This window comes from Phyllobates terribilis, unplaced genomic scaffold (genome assembly GCF_046119375.1).
Source record: "Phyllobates terribilis strain yellow unplaced genomic scaffold, ASM4611937v1 Scaffold_13__5_contigs__length_258822181, whole genome shotgun sequence".
Taxonomy (NCBI): domain Eukaryota; kingdom Metazoa; phylum Chordata; class Amphibia; order Anura; family Dendrobatidae; genus Phyllobates; species Phyllobates terribilis.
Window position 1 is genome coordinate 75993223 of NW_027362773.1, and position 19812 is coordinate 76013034.

At 46.1% G+C, this 19812-nt stretch overlaps 1 protein-coding gene across 1 annotated transcript in view; it reads left to right on the forward strand.

The window, feature by feature from the left end:
• EHF (ETS homologous factor) overlaps window positions 1-19812 on the forward strand; it is a 63646-nt gene that overhangs the window by 24452 nt on the left and 19382 nt on the right. The gene's annotated exons all lie outside the window — the stretch shown is intronic.

Below are 19812 nucleotides of genomic sequence, written 5' to 3' on the forward strand. Positions count from 1 at the left end.
GATACCTGACTTTTGTGAACCAGTGCAAGGGGCTGAAGCTTGAATACGGCATGTGACATGCAAGCTGCTGCACAGAGCGCGGTATGTCGCCTCTCCTGTGACTTTTTCTGTATCTTTGCAAACAATTCAGAGATCTATAACATGATGGATGTGTGATCTTCCCCCATCATGGGACGTGTAGTAACCAATAACGGTGCCTGCGGACAGTGATTCTACCATCACAATGGCGGTTATTGTGCTATTATGCAAAACTTATAATGTGGCCTAGGTCAGGGGATTTTAGAGAATGGTTTAATGTGTACATTCATTAAGCTATATTCTTTCTATTTTGAAAGACGGTTGTCAATCAATATAGTTCCTATAAGTGTTGTCAAGAAGCTTTGCTAGAGTCCAAAATAGCAAATCTACCTATATTAGTTATACAATGATACAGGAGTGGAGGATAATGTACATATATATATGTATATATATATATATATATATATATATATATATATATACACGGGTGCAGAGTAGCAGTTTTATATATAATTACACAAAATGTGTAATTGCAATAATTTTCTGGGAGAAATGCTTCATTTTCTGGCACAATTTCAAGGGTGCCATCACTTTCAGCCATGACTGTAATATATATATATATATATATATATATACAGTACAGACCAAAAGTTTGGACACACTTTTCATTTAAAGATTTTTTTGTATTTTCATGACTATGAAAATTGTACATTCACACTGAAGGCATCAAACCTATGAATTAACACATGTGGAATTATATACTTAACAAAAAAGTGTGAAACAACTGAAAATATGTCTTATATTCTAGGTTCTCCAAAGTAGCCACCTTTTGCTTTGATGACTGCTTTGCACACTCTTGGCATTCTCTTGATGAGCTTCAAGAGGTAGTCACCGGAAATGGTCTTCCAACAATCTTGAAGGAGTTCCCAGAGATGCTTAGCACTTGTTGGACCTTTTGCCTTCACTCTGCGGTCCGGCTCACCCCAAACCATCTCGATTGGGTTCAGGTCTCGTGACTGTGGAGGTCAGGTCATCTGGCGTAGCACCCCATCAGTCTCCTTCTTGGTCAAATAGCCCTTACACAGCCTGGAGGTGTGTTTGGGGTCATTGTCCTGTTGAAAAATAAATGATGGTCCAACTAAACGCAAACCGGATGGAATAGCATGCCGCTGCAAGATGCTGTGGTAGCCATGCTGGTTCAGTAGGCCTTCAATTTTGAATAAATCCCCAACAGTGTCACAAGCAAAGCACCCCCACACCATCACACCTCCTCCTCCATGCTTCACGGTGGGAACCAGGCATGTAGAGTCCATCCGTTCACCTTTTCTGAGTCGCACAAAGACACGGTGGTTGGAACCAAAGATCTCAAATTTGGACTCATCAGATCAAAGCACAGATTTCCACTGGTCTAATGTCCATTTCTTGTGTTCTTTAGCCCAAACAAGTCTCTTCTGCTTGTTGCCTGTCCTTAGCAGTGGTATCCTAGCAGCTATTTTATCATGAAGGCCTGCTGAACAAAGTCTCCTCTTAACAGTTGTTGAAGAGATGTGTCTGCTGCTAGAACTCTGTGTGGCATTGACCTGGTCTCTAATCTGAGCTGCTGTTAAACTGCGATATCTGAGGCTGGTGACTCAGATAAACTTATCCTCAGAAGCAGAGGTGACTCTTGGTCTTCCTTTCCTGGGGCGGTCCTCATGTGAGCCAGCTTCTTTGTAGCGCTTGATGGTTTTTGCAACTGCACTTGGGGACACTTTCAAAGTTTTCCCAATTTTTCGGACTGACTGACCTTCATTTCTTAAAGTAATGATGGCCACTTGTTTTTCTTTACTTAGCTGCTTTTTTCTTGCCAAAATACAAATTCTAACAGTCTATTCAGTAGGACTATCAGCTGTGTATCCACCAGACTTCTGCACAACACAACTGATGGTCCCAACCCCATTTATAAGGCAAGAAATCCAACTTATTAAACCTGACAGGGCACACCTGTGAAGTGAAAACCATTTCCGGTGACTACCTCTTGAAGCTCATCAAGAGAATGCAAGAGTGTGCAAAGCAGTCATAGAAGCAAAAGGTGGCTACTTTGAAGAACCTAGACTATAAGACATATTTTCAGTTGTTTCACACTTTTTTGTTAAGTCTATAATTCCACATGTGTTAATTCATAGTTTTGATGCCTTCAGTATGAATGTACAATTTTCATAGTCATGAAAATACAGAAAAATCTTTAAATGAGAAGGTGGGTCCAAACTTTTGGTCTGTACTGTATATATATACACGGGTGCAGAGTAGCAGTTTTATATATAATTACACAAAATGTGTAACTGCAATAATTTTCTGGGAGAAATGCTTCATTTTCTGGAACAATTTCAAGGGTGCCATCACTTTCAGCCATGACTGTAATATATATATATTTATATATATACATAAATATATATGTGACATGCAGAAGTAGTGCTGTTGCTTCAAAAGCATCCAGCAACTGTTACAAATAACACAAGCACAGGAGACAGGAAGTGTTGTGCTTCAGAAACATCCAGCAACTAGAGGGGTTAACACAGCCTGAGAGAAGCTGTAGTCTATGGTCGCCCTGAGTAATGGTTCCCCCAGGATTCCAAAGAATTCATGAAACCTGTCCCGCCCTATCTGAACCCAGCGGCGTGCGTGTAACATATATATATATATTGTGAGGCAGTGACCGGAATCGTATACGAGGGACGTTATATATCCCCCAGAATGTGTACAGAGACCTATTAAATCCATTGGAGTGCATTGCAGTCGCACACACAGCTGCGGCTGCAATGCAGGAATGAAGGTGAGCAATGACCTGGTCAGACTACCTGGCTAAGGCAGATTAAGTAAAACCCGGTAGGGCCTTCATTTCTTGGAGGAGGTCACAGGAGGCAGTGGGGCGCCCTCCTCCTTCCAACCCGGGTTTTCCAGTGGCTCTTGCCACAGGTCCTTTAAAACTCCTGCACTAACTATTAGTGTTGTTCTATGTTGTAACCTGTTAGGAGCACAGCAGGTTAGCTCAGCAGGACTATGTGTGGCTGAACCACTGCCTAGGAAGGCTCTGCACCTGACAGGCTCTGCACCTTTCAGGCTCTGCACCTGTCAGGCTCTGAGCGGCCCGGCGCGGCCGTTGTCCCCGGCAACCGGTGTTTATGGACTCATGTTAACCCGGCTGCGAACCGGAGGACTTTCTGTTTACCTGTGAGTTGCTGAATAAAAGCCGTTTATGTTGGACTTGTTTGGGTCACTGCCTCAGTTACTGCATGGTGTGAACACCGCCGCCTTACAGCTTGGTGGAGAATGCGGGCATTGTGACTGAGGCATACCCCCACCGGCAGCTGCATGGCCACAATCCGGCCGGCCGCCTTTCAGCCTAAACCTGTGGATAAAATGGAGGAGCTATTAAGGCAATTGGTCCATACGCAGCGGCAGCAACAGCAAACCAATGAGCTGATCATGCAGCAGCTCACAGCTCTGCGGGAGACGCCGACGGCACCAGCACCGGAACGTCGAGAGGCCCGGGACAAGGTTCGCTCAGCATTGAGGAAGATGGGACCGGAGGACGACGTGGAAGCCTTCCTTACCATCTACGAACGCACAGCGGAGCAGGAAAACCTGCCAGCTGACCAGTGGGCGGAAGTGGTGGCGCCGTTTTTGGTTGGCGATGCCCAGAAGGCCTGTTTCGACCTCAGTCGGGAGGACGCCCGGGACTACCAGAGGCTCAAAGGTGAGATCCTTGCCCGGCTGGGGGTCAATACATACGTGAGGGCTCAGCGTGTGTTTTCGTGGGCCTATGTGGAGACCCGACCTGCCCGGTCTCAGGCTTATGACCTCCTGCAGCTGGTAAAACGGTGGCTCCAACCTGAGACTTTGTCCCCAGCCTAGATAGTGGAGAGAGTGGTGGTTGACCGGCTGGTGAGGACTCTGCCAGGCACTATCCAACGTTGGGTGGGGCAAGGGGACCCCGGCACCCTCGACCAGGTGGTCAGTTTGGTCGAGCGCTACTCAGCCACTCAGGACTTCATTCGAGACTCCGCCCCCTCTCGGCTGTCACGTCGATCCCTGCCAACCCAGGAATCGGGAAAGGGGTCGCGTCACTCTGCTGGGGACAATCAGCACCGTATCCGTGCTGAAGGGGAGCCCCGCAGTGAGAGCGGCAGGAGACCGGTTCCCTCCCAAACTGTCATAAGACCTAACAGTACCACCACCCTTAGGTGCTGGCGGTGTCAGGGGCCGGGACATGTGATTGCTAATTGCCCCCTGACTACGGAACCCATGGACTGTGGATATAGCCGCCGGGTCTCAATGTATGCCCAGACCGTCTGCTCGGCGAGCGCCGACTCCCGGGACAGTGAACTCCAATTATGCCAGGTACTGGTTAATGGGTACCCCACGGAGGCCCTCCTGGACTCAGGGAGCCTTGTGACTTTGGTACATGGGTCATTGGTGGCAGGAGACAACCCCGGTGAACGGCCCGTTGGGGTTGTGTGTATCCATGGGGACCTCCGAGAGTACCCAACTGAGGAGGTAGTCCTGTCCACGCCGTGTGGAGAAATAAAACATGTGGTAGGGGTGGTAAAAACTCTTCCCTATGGGACTGTGTTGGGAAGAGACTTGCCCCTGTTCTGGACTCTGTGGAAAAACAAAATCCACTCTCCCCCGGTAAAATGTATTACAGGCGTTGTACTCGACAAACCGGAGTCACGGGAACCTGCCGTAGGGGTGTCCAACCTAGGGACAGAGTGTGACCCCCGATAGGTTTCCCTTAGAGGTGCTGGCAGGAGAGGTCGAGGAGATCTCATCGATCCCCGAGCTGGAAGTGTACCGGGCCACGTTTGGGACAGCTCAGCTACAGGATCCCACCCTGGCCCAGGCGCGGGAAAGTGTGTTAGAGGTAAATGGCGTAGCTCAACAGCCCGGTGCCGATACTGTATTTCCACGCATGGTAATCAACAGTGAGTTGCTCTATAGGATAGATAAGATCAGGGACGAGGTTGTGGATCAGTTAGTGGCACCTCAGTCGTACCGTCGGGCGATTCTCGAGATGGCACACTCACACCTGCTGGGTGGACACTTAGGGGTAAAAAGGACTCTAGAACGTATCTTGCAGCGGTTCTTTTGACTGGGGTTTACGCGGAGGTCAAAAGGTACTGCGAATCCTGCCCCGAATGTCAGTTGACCTCACCCACTGCAAGTTTCCGTAGTCCATTGGTACCCCTGCCAGTGATAGAGGTACCTTTTGAACGGATTGCAATGGATTTGGTAGGGCCCATTGTGAAATCCGCCCGTGGCCACCAACATACTGGTGGTCGTCGACTATGCCACCCGGTATCCGGAGGCTATACCACTACGCCACACATCAGCAAAACTGATTGCACGGGAGCTGTTTGCTATGTTCTGTCGCCTTGGACTACCTAAGGAGATCCTGACGGATCAAGGGACCCCCTTTATGTCCAAAGTGACAAGGGAACTGTGCAAATTACTAAAAATTAAACAATTGCGCACCTCGGTGTACCACCCTCAAACCGACGGGCTAGTAGAACGGTTCAATAAAACCCTCAAATCCATGTTAAAAAAGGTGGTTTCTAAGGACGGGAGGGATTGGGACATGTTGCTACCCTATCTGATGTTCGCCGTCCGTGAGGTACCCCAGGCTTCCACAGGGTTCTCTCCCTTTGAGTTATTGAACGGCAGACACCCTAGGGGTCTGTTGGACGTAGCCAAAGAGACATGGGAACAAGAGCCGACTCCACATAGGAGCATAATTGAACACGTGGCTAGTATGCAGGACCGGATCACGGCGGTCATGCCCATCGTGAAAGAACATCTGTTAGATGCCCAGGCAGCCCAGAGGCGCACATATAATAAAAGAGCCAGAGTCAGGTCTTTTAACAAGGGCGATCGGGTGTTAGTTCTGGTACCCACAACCGTGAGTAAACTCATGGCCAAGTGTCAAGGGCCATATGAGATTCGAGAAAAAGTGGGGGAGGTAAATTACCGGGTGTATCAGCCCGGAAGGAGGAAACCTGAGCAGCTTTACCATGTAAACCTGCTAAAACCTTGGAAAGACAGAGAGTGTTTAGTTACAGACGTCACCCCGGGCATATCGCCAGAGAGTTCTCTACCTTCAGCCAGGGAAGCGTCCGAGGGGGAGGTCAGGATAAGTGATGCCCTCACTAAACAGCAGCGACGGGAGGCTCGCTCGCTGGTGCAACACAATACCGACGTGTTCTCAGAGCTACCAGGTAGGACTACGGTTATCAAACATGACATTGTCACCGAACCTGGGGTAAGGGTACGAATAAGACCGTACCGGGTACCCGAGGCCCGGAGGCAAGCCATCACGGCTGAGATAAAACAAATGCTTCAGTTAGGCGTCATAGAGGAATCACGGAGTGAGTGGGCTAGCCCCATCGTACTGATCCCAAAACCAGACGGATCGTTACGCTTCTGTAACGATTTCCGGAAATTGAATGAAGTGTCAAAGTTTGACCTTTATCCAATGCCCAGGGTGGACGAGCTGATTGAGAGACTGGGGCAGGCCCAGTACTTTACCACGCTCGATCTTACCAAGGGTTACTGGCAGGTACCTCTCACAGATTCAGCGAAGGAAAAGACCGCCTTCGTAACTCCAGAGGGTCTATACCACTATGTGGTCTTACCTTTTGGGTTACATGGGGCCCAGGCTACATTCCAGAGGTTGATGGACATAGTGCTCAAGCCTCATCAGGAGTATGCGTCCGCGTATCTAGATGATATTATCATCTTTAGCACCGACTGGCATACGCACCTATCACAGGTACAAGCGGTGCTGGATTCTCTCAGAGCTGCAGGGTTAACGACAAACCCAAAAAAATGTGCGATAGGGCTAGAGGAAGCCCGATATTTGGGGTATGTGATAGGCCGAGGAGCTATCAAGCCCCAAATCAATAAAGTTGAGGCTATAAAAAACTGGCCTAAACCGTCAAGTACAAAACAGGTGAGGGCGTTCCTTGGCATCCTTGGGTATTACCGCCGGTTTATACCTAATTTTGCTGGGCGAACGGCGGCCCTGACCGATCTCTTGAAGGGAAAAAAATCGGTAATGGTTCGGTGGAACCCTCAGGCAGAAGAAGCTTTTCAGTCCATGAAGTTGGCCCTGTGTGGACAGCCGGTCCTCATCAGCCCCAACTTCAATGAAACCTTCATTGTACAGACAGATGCCTCGGAGGTAGGCCTAGGGGCGGTATTGTCACAAAAAGTGAATGGTGAAGAGCACCCGGTCACCTACTTGAGTAGAAAACTTGTCCCGGCAGAGAAAAACTATAGCATGGTAGAGAAGGAGTGTTTGGCTATTAAGTGGGCCTTGGAATCACTACGTTATTATTTACTCGGGCGTCAGTTCCGCTTGGTGACGGACCACTCACCCTTGGTATGGATGAGGAATGCCAAGGAGAGGAATGCGCGAGTCACCAGGTGGTTCCTGTCTCTGCAAAATTTCAGTTTCTCTGTAGAACATCGCCCTGGGAAGTTGCAAGCAAACGCGGATGCCCTGTCACGGGCACCCTGTATGGTGGCAAATGTTCAACCCCACAAGTTTGAACAGAGGGGGGGATATGTGAGGCAGTGACCGGAATCGTATACGAGGGACGTTATATATCCCCCGAATGTGTACAGAGACCTATTAAATCCATTGGAGTGCATTGCAGTCGCACACACAGCTGCGGCTGCAATGCAGGAATGAAGGTGAGCAATGACCTGGTCAGACTACCTGGCTAAGGCAGATTAAGTAAAACCCGGCAGGGCCTTCATTTCTTGGAGGAGGTCACAGGAGGCAGTGGGGCGGCCTCCTCCCTCCAACCCGGGTTTTCCAGTGGCTCTTGCCACAGGTCCTTTAAAACTCCTGCACTAACTATTAGTGTTGTTCTATGTTGTAACCTGCTAGGTTAGCTCAGCAGGACTATGTGTGGCTGAACCACTGCCTAGGAAGGCTCTGCACCTGACAGGCTCTGCACCTGTCAGGCTCTGAGCGGCCCGGCGCAGCCGTTGTCCCCGGCAACCGGTGTTTATGGACTCATGTTAACCCGGCTGCGAACCGGAGGACTTTCTGTTTACCCGTGAGTTGCTGAATAAAAGCCGTTTATGTTGGACTTGTTTGGGTCACTGCCTCAGTTACTGCATGGTGTGAACACCGCCGCCTTACAATATATATATATATATATATATATATATATATATATATATATATATATATATAGATATACATATATAAAACACATGGTAAGTAGGGAACGCTGTTCCAGATTTTATATTGGGGCCCAGGCTCTTCAAGCTACACCTCCAGGACGTGTTTTGTTGATATCCACACACATACTAGCCATACACATTAAATTAAAGCTACCCTCCCGAGGCACATGCATGCTCAATACAGCTGAGTGTGCACGTGTTCTCAATAACAATGATGCCATTTGCTCAGTAGCGGCTTATCACTCCTGAGAACAGAAAAGATTGGACATGTTGAAATATCATTGCCTAAGCCTTTTCTCACAAATGTCTATCATCAGAGAAGAGTCAGGAGGGCAGTCTAGACAAAATTGGTGAATTTGGCTCACATCAATGTAAAATGTATGGCCTGCTTAAAGGGATTGTTCACTATTGGGAGGTGAAAAAAAACAAACAAATAAAAAATTAATAAAAATAAAAAAGAACAATACTTACCTACCATGTTCGGCGCCACTACTCCGTACTCAGTGCTGTGTCTCCACCAGTCTGCTGACTTCAACATCCACCGGGGGGCTGTGTGTGAACACTGCAGACAATCAGTGGCCTCTGATCTACTGCAACATTCCCCTTTTGTCTGAGCCGAGCAGAAGAAATATTAATTCTTCCTCCTTAGTTCGGATGAGATGCTACAGTTCTCAGATGATGTCTCCACCAGATGTTGATGCCAAGAGACTGATAGCTGATGCATTACTAAGCACGGAATAGTGGCGCTTGTCCAGGAGAGGAATACTGATTTTTTTTCTAGTTATTTCACCTTCGTGGGCCCAGTAATAAGCAATTGTCCATTAGTGGCCAACACTTTTAGAAGTGACAGAAATGGTGCGTAATCTCGACTTTGCTTTAGTTTGTAAGAACACCTTTAAACTCTGCAGAACAGGTGCACAACGAGGTTTATTGCATCGTAATCTGCTGTTAACACGTCACATATATCCTATTTAAGGTCTAATAGGATATTTGTGATTCATAGACCATCAAAAATAGACCCTAGAGGCAAATGATTGACTTGAAGGTCTTCAGTTGGACCTTTGCGGTCCTTTTCTAGAAGAACGAGGACCTCCTAGTGGAAAGCTCTGTTTTTTTGCTGGGCCATTTTGACCCTAAACACATACTTACAAACATATTTCAATCATGAACCCAATATCACTTCCGAATGCCCGAACCAAGCGGGACCCCACTTGAACCAGCCCTTAATTTTCCGTGATTGGTTCCAAAAAATTGGGATTATTGGAAACTATGTAAGCATAGTAGACCGTACCACTTCTGTGTCTTCTGCAATATCCACCCCCATTCAAGAAAATCAAGAAGTTTCTCACTGAATGCAGCTGCACTCATGGACGGAAGCCAAACCGTCTTCTTGAATTTCTTGCAACCTGTAAAGATATTTCCAAGGAAGCATATTCATTTTCTTGCATATGTGGAATGTAAAGTTAACTCTGTTGACCTTTTTTTTCTGCAAAAAGATCTTATCTTCCTCAGAAATCTTACCTGAGAAAGAGATGTGCACTTGACACGGCAATTTACATGCCATTGCCGCTGTTGAGCCATATGTTTATCATGGGATTAGCTGTTTGCATTGTGCTTTACGGGGGTGTCCTCCCATTGTACACACTTTATTTTTTAAAGATTTTTTGGGCACAAGCCAAATACTTCTTCAGTCTCTTATTGTCTCATAGATGGAGTTCAAAGATGTTAGTTAATATGAAGTTTGTAACTACTCCGGATCTCATAGCATATACGAATGTACAATGATGGACTTGCCGTAAAGGTGGTATGGATGGCTTGGACCCCGTGTAGTCCCTTCCCTATCATGAGACAAGTTTGATGATCTGTAGTTTGGATCTTGCTCTTCTCCTCTTGCAAGAAACATAGCTTAAAGCTCCAAACATCGTAATGCAAAGGTGAAGCAAGGTTTTCGGCCACCGTAGGCACTAGGGCTTTAATGCAACCTCTGTACTCCTATACCTCTGGATGGCTTGGACCCCATATAGACCTTTCACAATCATGGGACAAGCTTGATGATCCATAGTTTGGATCTTGGTCTTCTCCTCTTGCAAGAGACCTAGCTTGAAGCTCCAAACGTAATAATGTAAAGGTGAACCAAGGCTTTCGGCCACCGTAGGCACTAGGGCTTTAATGCAACCACTGCACCCCTATACCTCTGGATGGCTTGGACCCCATGTAGACCTTTCACAATCGTGGGACAAGTTTGATGATCCATTGTTTGGATCTTGGTCTTCTCCTCTTGCAAGAAACATAGCTTGAAGCTCCAAACGTAGTAATGCAAAGGTGAAGCAAGGCTTTCGGTCACCGTAGGCACTAGGGCTTTAATGCAACCTATGTACTCCTATACCTCTGGATGGCTTGGACCCCATATAGACCTTTCACAATCATGGGACAAGTTTGATAATCCTTAGTTTGGATCTTGGTCTTCTCTTCTTGCAAGAGCCCTAGCTTGAAGCTCCAAACGTAGTAATGTAAAGGTGAACCAAGGCTTTTGGCCACCATAGGCACTAGGGCTCTAATGTAACCTCAGCACACCTATACCTTAGCTATTTCCTCTAACAAAAGCAGCATTGTTAGCCTTGTACACTAAGACCACCACAGAGGAGATGGTTTCAGAAGAAGGTGTGAACTCAAGAAGAAAAGGGCAGCTTTTAGGAGAGATTATCCTAGATTGACAGGTCTTTCACATATAATGACCTAATACTCATTGTTTGTGAACACACAGAGCTATAGAATAAAGGCCCCGTCACACATAACGAGATCGCTAGCGAGATCGCTGATGAGTCACGTTTTGGTGACGCAATAGCGATCTCGCTAGCGATCTCGTTATGTCTGACAGGTAGCAACGATCAGGCCCCTGCTGTGAGATCGCTGATCGTTACAAAGCTTCCTGGACCATTCCTGGGTCGTTGCGCTCCCGCTGGGCAGTGTGCATCGCTGTATTTGACACCTTGTCAACGACCTCGCTAGCGATTCAGAACTGAAACACATTGAGGTGCATAAATTGGACTTTTCTGCGTTCATCGTCCCTGATTGGTGGTCGCTGCTGCGTCCTTGTTTTTTCAGATCCCACCAGCGTTCTCCGGCTGTGACTCCACTTTGAACAAATCAGACATCTTTAGCGAAGTAGGTATTGTTTGGGGTCTCAAATGAGTTTCCATTTTTAATTCATTTATAGGACATCTACCAATTATCTGCTATCAACAGCTTCAACTTTGGGACTTCCAGGGCCAACTACCTCAACCAGTGGCCCCCGACTTAGGAAGTTGACAGTCCATCGAGGTACAAGGCCAGGAGACCCGAGGGTTTTTATGGTGCCAGATGACCGGCTGGTCCCAATTTGGCTTCTTCGAATGTCTCCATGGGTTCCAGGCAACCAGAGGGTTGTCTGTTTGTTTACTAGAAGAGGAACCCAATTTTGATTATTTTTATGGTGCTTCCTCTACTCTTTTTAACAGTGGCGTAAACCTGACGCTTGTGGGCTTCAATGCAGAATCTCCAATGGTCGCTCCCCAACTAACACAGATCTTTAATGATAAAAGTCTTTTCCTATGGGGCAAAGGGATCTTTTGGGAGCCCCCAAGTCTCCAGGGCCTGAGTGCGATTGCAACTACTGCACCTATTATAGGTAACCCATTAAGCCATCCCCTTTTTCTGTCATGGCCAATGCATGGATAGAGAAGGGGGCTGTGTTAGGTATTGAAATGAGTATTCAGCAGACAGGGGTGTACATAGAAAGCACGGGGCCCCAGATGTTGTCCAGATTGCAGCAAGGCTATTAAAAGTTCTGAGGAGTTGAAGGGGTTAATAATGGTAGACGTTACTGGGAAATAATCTGAGGTGCGCGGGGCTGTTTAGGCAGATGCCATTCTTTGTACTGTGTGTTTATTCTGCTGCAAATCAAAGCTCCTATGAGATAGTATCAGAGCTGCAGAACAGGTGCCTGCGCCCGAACAGGCTGCCAACGTAAACTGTACGGCTGGATAATGCTGCATGAGAGCAATTCACAAGATAACAGTCACCTTGCCAACCACGAAATAACGTCTGCCTCACGGTGGGGTTCATCTTGTCAGCGCCCGGCCTCCCACTGGCAAACTTCACAATAAGTGCGTGCAACATACCTAGATACACCTGCAGGTCACCCATAGCGTGCATCCTGCATTGCTTCATCGTTACATATGAGCAACCATGTAATCCCTACCTAGTGTGCAGATGTAGCAGAGCTGAGCGTGTCAATAAGGTTGCATTGAGCTGTGCCAAATACAAAACTTAGTCATATGTGCTAAATAGTTCACACATAGTCCCATTCTGTGCCCATGTGCATGAAGCCCTAGAGTACTCGGAGAATACCATGCATTGAAGACAGTACTTTGTTCACATAGAACCAAACAATGTCCACACTATGCAAGTTTCTCCAGTTTTTGCTCTTATTTTATTCCTGCTGTTCCAATGAATATTCAATTTTTTTGTTTTAATCCAATACAGACTTTTTATTTAGTACTGATTATTATGGCCTTTACCAAGGGGGAGGTGACTCACAGGATCCTCTGGGGCGTGTCCTTATGATGCTTTGCATTAGAATTCTGTGAGCAACGCCCCCTTGGTAAATAACATAGAAAGTAGCACTAATTAAAAATTCCAAAATCTCTGGAAAATATGGAAGGCTTAAAAAAATGAAAGAAACAAAATACTCAGGATAGCAGTAAGAATGAAATAAGAGGAAAAAAACTAGCCACTTTAGATCTGGTAATAGGTCCTGTTTAAACAGAAAGCATTAATAATCGTATTTCTTTGCCTGACATGAAGTTAAAAAGGACATTAAATATGTACCGATCAGATCCAATCACAATTACATCTGCGGATAATTGTAGATGTTCTCTGTCCTTTTGTTCTCCATTGGGCCCAGACCATCATGACTGAATCTTCCTTTTATTACTCTACGCAGTATTTGCTGTCCAGATATCACTTTTCCACCGTCCTACCAACTTCTCATTCTCAATCCAAACCTCATCCTGGCACCCTACAAATGTCATCCTACTGTTAGCCCTAATGTGTCTGCTGTGCTGTCAACTGCCCCTTACAGTTGTTATTAGCAGGCAAATAATTATGCTAAGCATCTACATATTGTGGTAATAAAAGAAGGCGAAGAGGAAGACCAGCAACCCGATGGCTTTATGCTATCAAGATAACGGTGGAGAAGACTCTGGTGGACCTATCTAGGCTTGCACAAGATCCATCTTCCTACAGATTGTTCACCCATCAAGTCGCCATGGCCCGAGATCGAGCCGGAGGCCATTAAAAAAAAATAAAATAAAATAATGCCTACATATTAACCCAGAAATAACAGTGTTACACGTAGTTCCACCTCTAAATAATTGTGAACAGGTAGTGCCCCCTTCAGTATTCAGTGTCCCCAACCATAATAATGGCAACTTTAATAGTGCCGCCATCCCATATTGACCTCCAAAAATAATAGTGCCTCCAAAATAATTATACCAATCGAAGAGAAGTGTGTGCCAACACTAAGTGCCCTGCCCACATAGTGTAAGTGGCGCTCATCGGTGCTAATAATGGTGTATATTATGGATACACCATCCTAGTGGGACCCCCACTGATCCTGAGAATCACAGGTGGCGCAATATGGCTATTATAAACAGCACATGGTTGGGGAGCCCCAGGTTATAGGTTTTTGCATTAGGGCCCAGAAGTTTCACTTTTACATATATCTGTTTTTTATATTATTTTCAGCTTATTATTATCGTGCCTTTTGTGTATTTCAATCCTTTTCCTAAGCTCATAAACTCTGGGTATTCAGTATCCATCATCATCATCATCATCATAAACAGGTTCCCTATGACAACAAACCCGCCATTGTTTGGGTTCAGGTGGATAAACGATCTTTATTATTGTCCTGGATTGGTTGTTAGCAGAGAAACAAGAGGCTTATTGATGTGACAGACTAGAGTGTGTTGTGCTATGGGGTCATTACTAGGCCCCATGTCAAACATTATGTGACTGGGGGCCGGGCCGGCATCTATTGTATGAAGCTCATGAAACACGTTGCTTGGCAGCTTGGAGTGAAATATGTGACTCTTCTTAAGCGTCGGGTAGACTCAGGATAGGATTGGTATGAATGCTCATGGGCAGGGCCGGCGTCAGCACCCGGCGCACCCGGGCAAATGCCGGGGCCCTGAGCAGGCAGAGGGGCCCACTGGCGGTCGCGCACCCCGCTGGGCTATGGGCGGAGGAGAGCGGTGTCAGCGCCCGCCCTTCTCCGCCGCTTGCTCAGGGCCCCGGCAGCCCGATACTTACCTCTCCCCGTGCCTCCGCAGATCCGCTGTCTTCCTGCTCTGCGCTCCCTGCCGAGCAGCGGGCAGCAGGGCAGCGGGCAGCAGGTAGCAGGTAGCAGGTGAGGAGAAGGGAGGTGAGTATTTGATTTTTTTTTTTAATACTCATGGGGCATTATAAAGAGGGGGGGGTGGACATCCTGCATGGGGCATTATATAGAGGGGGGGGCATCCTGCATGGGGCATTATATAGAGGGGGGGGCATCCTGCATGGGGCATTATATAGAGGGGGGGGGCAGCCTGCATGGGGCATTATATAGAGGGGGGGGGGACAGCCTGCATGGGGCATTATATAGAGGGGTGGGGGCAGCCTGCATGGGGCATTATAAAGAGAAGGGGGGGGGCATCCTGCATGGGGCATTATAAAGAGAAGGGGGGGACATCCTGCATGGGGCATTATATAGAGAAGGGGGGGGGAACAGCCTGCATGGGGCATTATAAAGAGAAGGAAGGGGGGCATCCTGCATGGGGCATTATAAAGGGGACGACGACATCCTGCATGTGGCATTATAAAGGGGGGGCAGCCTACATAGTGCATTATGTGGGGGGGAACAGCCTGCATGGAGCATTATAAGGGGGGGCAGCCTGTATGGGGCATTATGTGGGGGGTAACAGCCTGCATGGAGCATTAAAAGGGGGGGGCCTGTATGGGGCATTATGTGGGGGGTAACAGCCTGCATGGAGCATTATAAGGGGGGGACAGCCTGTATGGGGCATTATGTGGGGGGTAACAGCCTGCATGCAGCATTATATGTGTAGCACCCTGAGGATTCGGCTGCTACAGGGGTATTGCACCTCAGCCAGAGGTGTGATATTCCACTCCCGGGTAAGGATGGAGTGTGGAACTGAGCTCAGTTAGCTGCATGCACTATACACATCCCATTTCCGGGGAACAGACCGATGGTACTCCCACTAGAGAAATGTGCAGGTACGACAGTGTCTGTTCCTGGCTGGAGTGGGAGGGGGGTGGAACATCCCAGTAGTGTAGGGGCAGATAGGGGGAGCAGCCTGGGTAAAGCTAGGAGCTCATTGGGTGCTGGTCACCTGAGCTCACACATAGAGGGAGTATATAAGGTGGGCACCATCTTAGGACAGGGTCTTTTGTAGAGTCAGAGGAGCAGAGCAGAGAAGCTCAGCCAGAAGGGCTGACAGGGAGTTGTGGTTCCGGCTGGGCCCAGCTCCAAGGCCAAGAGAGAGAGAGGAGTCAGAAGGACCCAGAGAAAACAAGCAGGAACCCCAAGACCCCAGAATACAAACAGCAGGGTGAAGGGTTGGCACCTAGGGTACCGGATCCCAAGCTGGCAGAGAGAAAAGCACACCTTAGCCAGGGACCGGAGGTCGTGGGCAGGATCTGCCACGACCCTCACCAAATCCACCAGGAAGGCAGACCAAGTATAGGGTCAGGGAACCCAGAGGAGGTGTACCCACCAAGAGACCCGAGGGAGCCGGACATAGGTGGATCCCTGGTGAGAACGGCCAGAAGAGAGGGAAAGTCAGACAGGAGCTCAGGACCACGCTCCAGAACTGCCTGGGGGTTAGCCGAGTCCAGGACCTGGTGGACGCAGCACGGCTCGGGTGGTCGCTTCAGGCCAGAGTGACCATAAGAACACCCGTAAGTAAAAACCCCTGAACTGCACAGCCCGACTCTGAGTCTTCTTGCTGATTCATCCTGCACCTTCACAACCACCATCCTCTACATCTGACCCCCTGAGGCTATACCCCTCCCGTTGGGGGTTATACTACCAAAGCTGCACACATACCAACAGCCTCAGCAGACCCTGCTGCAGCGGCGGCCTTTTGACCGCAAATCAACGGGTGGCGTAGTCGACACTAAAGAACACCAATAACATCTATCAAGACTGCCACACACTGAGCTTGACACCCTGGGCACGGACCGGGTCACAGCCACTCGGAGACTACAACCCCCATCTGATCCGGCTCCGGGTATCCCTAACAACATGGCCCAGGGGGCGCGTCATATGGGGGCCAGTATCCTGTATGGAGAGTTATAAGGGGACCGGTATCCTGTATGGAGCGTTATAAGGGGACCGGTATCCTGTATGGAGCGTTATATGGGGGCCAGTATCCTGTATGGAGTTTTATAAGGGGACCAGTATCCTGTATGGAGCGTTATATGGGGGCCAGTATCCTGTATGGAGTTTTATAAGGGGACCAGTATCCTGTATGGCGCGTTATATGGGGGCCAGTATCCTGTATGGAGTTTTATAAGGGGACCAGTATCCTGTATGGAGCGTTATATGGGGGCCAGTATCCTGTATGGAGCTTTATAAGGGGACCAGTATCCTGTATGGAGCGTTATATGGGGGCCAGTATTCTGTGTGGAGCGTTATATGGGGGCCAGTATCCTGTATGAAGCGTTATATGAGGGCCAGTATTCCGTATGGAGCCTTATATGGGGGCCAGTATTCTGTGTGGAGCGATTCACCGGTTTCTGAGCTATTGTGGAATTTACAATAGATATCACTCATGTAATGTAAGAAGTGAAATCTTTGCATTGTACTATATATATATATATATATATATATATATATATATATATTTCTCCGCTGTATCTCTGCATCATGAATCGTGGTATGTGTTAAAGGGGCCCACTGAGACTCTTTCGCCCGGGGCCCAGAAAAACCTGGAGCCGGCCCTGCTCATGGGGTCAGTTTACAACCATAAATGTGGAATCAGGAAGTTTCATAAAGTTTCCAGGGCAACAGGGCTATGAAGACCTTTGGGGCCTATCTTAAAAACTGCCTAAGAGAAAGCCTGTCTTTGTTGCCTATAGCAACCAGTCACAGCGCATCTTTCATTTCGTATCCTGCTCTTAAAAAATGAAAGCTACACTGTGATTGGTTCCTACTGGGCAAAAAGACAAGTTATCTTTCAGCCATATTTAAGGAATCTGACCCAATGTTTCCGCCATTCACAGGAATGAATGGAGAGAACAGCTCACCCTTTCATTAGTGACAGATAATATGGCTCCTAGAGGACATATCCTGTGAATATGCTATAAAAAATATCCCCAGGTGCGACAGCCGCCATAACATCTTCATTTTTCCGTGTTTATTTTTTTTGCTCACCTTCGTTCAAGAGCCATAACTTATTTATTTTTCAGCCAGTATAGCCGTGTAAGGGCTTGTTTTTTTGGGGGGGGGAATGAGTTGTAGTTTTGAATGACACCTTTCACGTCACCGTATAATGTACTGAAAAATGGGAATAAAATTCCCATTGTGGTAAAATGGTAAAAAAAAATAATAAAAAATAAAAACCAAAATCCTCCTTTGTTTTTAAGTCTTGTATTTATGGCATTCATTATGCGATATAAATGACCTGGCGACATGATTCTCCTGGTCAGTGCAATTATGATGATACTGAATATATAAAAAAAATGGAATTATTTTAGCGGCTTAAAAGAAACTTTGCAAAAAAAAATTAGCTTGTGTCACCATTTTCCAGACATATAACATTTTTATTTTTCGATTGCTGGAGCTGCATGAGGGCCTTATTTTGCATGGAAATCGGTAGTACCTGCATTGTTTTTATACCTTTTTGTTGCATATTTTTTTGAGGGGGGGAGTGTCTACCGGAAAGTTACAATTTTAGGTTTTAGATTTTTTTACATTATATTTTATAATAAAAAAAATCAGAATTGAATGAACGTGGTGATACCAATTTTTTTTTCTGTGTCATATATATATATATATATATATATATATATATATATATATATATATATATGTATATTCATTTATATTTTTTCTTAGCTTTAAACTAAAAGTGGAGTGATTCCGTTTTTTTTAAGGCTTTTGATATATATACCGTATATTTGTATATATATATATATATATATATATTTATATATATATATAAATATATATACCATTTTTTTTCTGTGTCATATATATATATATATATATATATATATACACATACACACACATATATGGTATATATATATATATATATATATAAATATTATTTTATATTTTATTCTTAGTTTTAAACTAAAAGTCGAGTGATTCCGTTTTTTTAAGACTTTATATATATATATATATATATATATATATATATATATATATATAGATATAGATATAGATATGTATATATTTTTTTCTTTTTTTACTGACAAAAAGTGGAGTGATTCCGTTTTATTTAAGACTTTTAATTTTACTATATACATATTTTTTTTCTTAGCTTTTAGCTGGCAAAAGGAGGAGTGATTCAGTTTTTTTTCAGACTTTTTTTTATATGCTGCAATACCATAGTATTTCAGTGTATAGGACATATCATGGGTTTCTATGGAGCGTAACCTGTGGCTGGGCTTCAAAGGAGTATTAACAAGGAAACGACGTGGTACTTCAGCAGACTAATCCCTTAAATATGATTGACGGCTGCATTTAACTAACAGCCATGATGGAAGCAAGCTGTGATCATTGCTGTTAGAGGCAGATGCTGGCTGTATAACACAGCCGGAACTTGCACTGTTTGGAGCGCCTGCTGCACGACTGTTATATGCATCATGGAGCGTGAAGGGGTTAAGTGTCAGCTATCAGACATTTGGACCCCCTCATGCACCAAGGCCTGGGTGCAACTGAACCTCCAGCACCATCTTTAACTACACTACTTTTACTTCATTCGATTGGTTGGAAATGAATGAAAACTACACTAAAATAAGTGTCAAATTTTGGCCTATAGTTTTTTTTCACTAAAAACTGTGACTTTTTGAAATTTTATGCCACTTTTGCTTTTCTTAAAGACAGGTGGGACTTAGCGGGGTCAACCATGACCCAACTGATTTATTATAATTTCTGCCTATAATTGATGGCAGAAACCTCTGATAGCTCCCAGCTGACATCGTTTTTAGTGCACAAACAACCCAAAGTTGCGCTAAACTTCTTAGGAAGCGTACGGTACAGATTATCACCACTGATTGCATGTGAATGCCCAATGAAAGTATCAGGCAGCTGCACAGACATTCCCACTATTTGATCATAGTGGGCTCTAAACACTACAACTCTCAGCATGCCCTGCAGCAGGCGTCTGCCAGTAATATGTGTCACTTTTTTTCCGCTTATCCCCCAGGCTAGCCGTTACCTTACAGGAATGTTATGTGTTATTTTCTACCCCACAAGTCAGAATTGTCGCTTATCTACAAGCTGTAAAC